The sequence below is a fragment of the Bubalus kerabau genome, chromosome 19 (assembly GCF_029407905.1).
Source record: "Bubalus kerabau isolate K-KA32 ecotype Philippines breed swamp buffalo chromosome 19, PCC_UOA_SB_1v2, whole genome shotgun sequence".
In the NCBI taxonomy this organism is placed as follows: Eukaryota; Metazoa; Chordata; class Mammalia; order Artiodactyla; family Bovidae; genus Bubalus; species Bubalus kerabau.
Window position 1 is genome coordinate 63,010,232 of NC_073642.1, and position 4,900 is coordinate 63,015,131.

Consider the following 4,900-nt stretch of genomic DNA (forward strand, 5'->3'; position numbering starts at 1 on the left):
ATCTGCTGTGTGCCTGACGTAGGTGTAAAATAGAAATTTGTTGAGCTGTTGCTGAATTACCATTCTGTAACCTAGGCAAGTTACCTGACCTTGTCAAATCTCAGTCTCTATCCTTGTAAACAAGGCTGTTACACCGCCTTAAAAACTGTAGCAAGATTTCAAATAGGTTATGTAAAATAAAAATATTCAGTATATGTCAAGCCTTATAGTTAACACAAATAGAATTGCCTGTATTAAAATATTTTTAGAATCACAGACATGTTCACCTTAAATAACACTGTACGTTTAAATGAAAACTGAATTCTTGAAGTCAGATCAGGAAAACAGTAAAAATTATATAGTGGTTCAAAGCATGGGGGGCTAGTTGGCTTGGGGGTGAATTTGGGAATCACCATTTACTAGATTGTATGACTTTAGTTAAAAAAAGAAAACTGTCCTTTCTGTGCCTCAGTTTCTTCATCTGAAGATGGAGACCGCAGTAGTGCTTCTGTGGTGATGAAATGTGTTAGCGCACTTTCACCTCTTAGTAGTCTCGGGCTCTTGGGGAATCCTCTCTAAATGTGAACTCTCACTATTGCTGACTATGACTAATAGAATTTCAACAAAGGCCTTTTTGGTATCACAGTGAAATTAAGACTTCTTGATGGCTAGTTAAGCACAGACACTCAAGCTGCACAATCCCATTACCGACAGAAATTATGGCCATATTTGCAGTTGTAGAGAATAATGATAAGACATAGAAGGCACTGGGATATTACTAGTAGATTTAATCCGAGAAATGGAGAGTTACTGCTCAAGGGAGAATGTTGATGCCTTTCTCTTTAAATATTTGAATCATTCACATTATAAGCATGGCAGCAAAACTAACAAAACATGAATAAAATTTTGTCACATGGATTAATAAACAGAGAATAACAGAGAGTAAAGAACACAAATTCCGGAGCAGAAATTTTTTAAAACTCAGTGGAACCAGTTTTTCCCATGGTAAACCTCTTCTTGGAGAAGGCAATGGAACCCCACTCCAGTACTCTTGCCTGGAAAATCCCATGGATGGAGGAGCCTGGTGGGCTGCAGTCCATGGGGTCGCTAGGAGTCGGACACGACTGAGCGACTTCACTTTCACTTTTCACTTTCATGCATTGGAGAAGGAAATGGCAACCCACTCCAGTGTTCTTGCCTGGAGAATCCCAGGGACGGGGGAGCCTGGTGGGCCGCCGTCTAAGGGGTCACACAGAGTTGGACACAACTGAAGTGACTTAGCAGCAGTAGCAAACCTCTTCTGGATGCTACAGTTTTAGAAAACCTATTTCCAGTAAAGTACTCTAGAGAATTGCACGTCAGAAGTAACCTGGCAGTCTGCTTTAAGGACTGAGATAGGGTGGAGGAAGAACAATAACACAGAAACGAAGAGGGCAGTGTCAAGTTCTATTTCCAGCTCTATGGGAACCAGTGTAAACAAAAGATACAGATATAAGTGTGTGTCAGTTTATTGTACAATGTATCTGTATCTTTTGTTTACATTATGTCCCCTGCATTGGCAGTCAGGGTCTTTACCACTAGTACCACCTAGGAAGCCCTGTAGAAGGTACCTACTAGTCGAAAAAAGGCAAGGGTACCTATATTAATAAAAAGAAGTGTCACCTCATAAAGCTAAAAGTTCTAGTAATAGTTCCCTAAATTGATGGATCTATAAAGATAGTCTCAACACAATTCATGCATTGGAGAAGGAAATGGCAACCCACCCCAGTGTTCTTGCCTGGAGAATCCCAGGAACGGCGGAGCCTGGTGGGCTGCCATCTGTGAGGTTGCACAGAGTCGGAGCAGCAGCAGCAGCAACATAAATAAAGCCAAAAATGCCGACTTCAAGGAGAGATTGACAGACTGAATATTATGGGAAGGAATTTTTAACATGCTTCTCTTAGTAACTGATAGATATGGTTAGTATTGCCTAGACAATCTGGGTTCAAGTCTTGACACAGGCACTTATTTAGCTGTGAACCATAGGCTACGAACCTTAGGGAGTTTTCCTAAGTTTTCTAATCTATAAAATGATAAATATTCACTTATAAGATTTTGTGGAAATCATATATTAATATATAGAGAGCATTTGTAAATAGGTCTTATGAATGATAGCTCTATATGCCAGTATTACTTTTTAATTGAACCAATGGGCGTGTACAGGCTACTCTAGCCAACAGGTGTAGAATACATATATCAAACACACCAAGAACATATACAAAACTTGACCATATACTAGTCTAAAAGTAAATCTCATTCTCTGCTCTACAGTCTCTGTAGATCTACAATCTCTACAGTCTCTGCTCCCAATGTAAATAAATAAGTATCAATATCAAAAATACATCTAAAAATTCACTATATCTTTGGATATTTAGAGATACAGTTTTAAACAAATCATACATTAAAGGAGTGATTATAATGGAAATTAGAAATATTTAGAACTGAATATTAATTTAAAAACGTTCAAAATATGTGTGATACAACTAATGCAGTATGTAGAGGAAAATTTTATATTTCCTTTTATATATAGAATATTATTCTATAAAAGATAAAAGTTAAAAAGCTAATGAAATCATTCTCCAATTTAGGAGGTTAAAAAACACACCATAATAGAGAGAAGAAATTACAAAAAGGAAATTATATTTGAAAAAAAGAGTTAAAAAAAAGTAAAATTAAAATGGATGGACTAGAGAGAGTTGATAGAGTAAAAGCCTGATATTTGAGGAGAAAAAATAAAAGTGATACAGAAAGAAGAGAGTAAAGAGAAGTAAGAGTGAAAAAGAAAGGATATATTACTACTAAGCTGAAGACATTGAAATGATAATAAAGATATTATAAACAATTTCACAGTGATAAATTTTAAATTTCAAGTACAATGGAGACATTCTTAGAAAAATATGATTTACTAAAACTGACTCAAAAAATTAAACAAAGTATGAATAGCTCTATAATGAGTAAGGAAATTTGTTCAAATTAAAAAAATCTTCCCTCTCCCTCTAAACACTCCAGGCCTAGATGTCTTCATCAACAAGCTTTACCAAAAAGTCAAGTAACAAATAACTCAATTTTACATAAATTATTACAGATTAGGGAGTAGAGGAGAGCGCACCTCAACAAATTTTGGAACCAGAGTAACCTCAATACCAAAATCCCACATTTTATAAAAATAAAAATTATAGACCAATTTCCATGTGAACATACGTGAAAAAATCCTAAATAAAATACCACCTTATATCACAAGGATCATTCATTATGTCCAAGTAGGATCACTTTCAGGAATGAAATTAGTAAAATACTTTAGTAAATTTTCCAAATTCAATCTACAAAACTCAATGACATGTTTATGCACAGACAATAAGTAGATAATGTAATTTTATAGATATGCTGTTATTAATAACATCAAGAATATAAAGAATTTAAGAATATATCTAGCAAAATATATTTAAACTCTGTATGGATAAAATTAGAAAAGCAATTATGAGAAGATCTATAGAAATTGAAGTAACATGGATCTACGGATTGGAAGATTCAGTGTGATACATATGATAACTTCTCCAAATTGGTCTATAAAGTCACTATAATTTGAAGACCAGGTTTTGTGGATATGTGTATATATGTATAGAATTTGACAGGCTTATTCTAAAGTCTATATGAAATTGCAAATGGCAGGTAAAGGAGGATCCTCTTGAATGAGAAGAACAAAGTTGGTTGGCTGGTTTTTGCATATATCAGTAATTACTTTAATGATAGTAATTAAGGCAGGGTTATATTGTTCCTGGGTTATCCAAACCAACCAATGAAACAGATTAAGAGTCAGAAATATGGGAAGATGTGTGTGTGCCTGTGTATATGTGTTTGTTTTATGTGCAGAAGTAGCCTAACAGATCAGTGGAAAATAACACATTTTAAATACACAATAGAGGAAAATTTATAATCTGCAAGAAAACTGTGAACTCTACATCACAATATATTAATAGATAAAAGTGAACTTCAGGTTAAAAAATACTTACATGTGAAAGGCAAAATTATAAATGTAAAAGAAAACATAGGAAAATGAATTAAATGAATTCATGTGAAGAGTGTTCTTAAATAAGTCACAAAATGCAAAATCCATGAAAGAAAAGGAATAACTGCAGAAAACAGAAAAATAAAGGGAAATCTTTAAAAATGGAAAAGATATTTATAACATACATAATTGAAAATGATTACTATACAGGATAAAGAAACTCCACAAACCTGTAAAAAAGTATAATAAATAAAACTCAAGTGACCTAATAGAAAAATGGTCAAAAGATTTACACAGACACTTCCTCAAACCAGAAGTTCAAATGGCCAGTGACACAGGAGGAGATGTGCACTGGTAAACAGGGGAATAAAAATTAGAATAATAATGAGATACTATTTCATACCCACCAGAAGGGCAAAAACTCAAATAATTGATAATAATACATTTTCAAAATGACAGGGAGCAAAGGAGACTCTTACATTTTTCAAGAGGGTGAAAATTGGTAAAACTGCTTTGCAAAGCAATTTACCATTATCTACTAACAACTCTGCTCAATATTCTGAAATAACGTAACTGGGAAAAGCATTTGAAAAAGAATAGATACTTGTAGATGTATAATTAAATTACTTTGCTGTACACCTGAAACCAACACAATATTGTCAATCAACTATGGGTTGTGCTGTGCTTAGTCACTTAGTCGTGTCTGACTCTGAGACCACATGGACTGGAGCCCACCAGGCTCCTCTGTCCATGGGATGCTCCAGGCAAGAATAATGGAGTGGGTTGCCATGCCCTCCTCCAGGGGATGTTCGCAACCCAGGGATCAAACCCAGGTCTCCTGCATTGTGAGCAGATTCTTTACTGACTGAGCCTCCA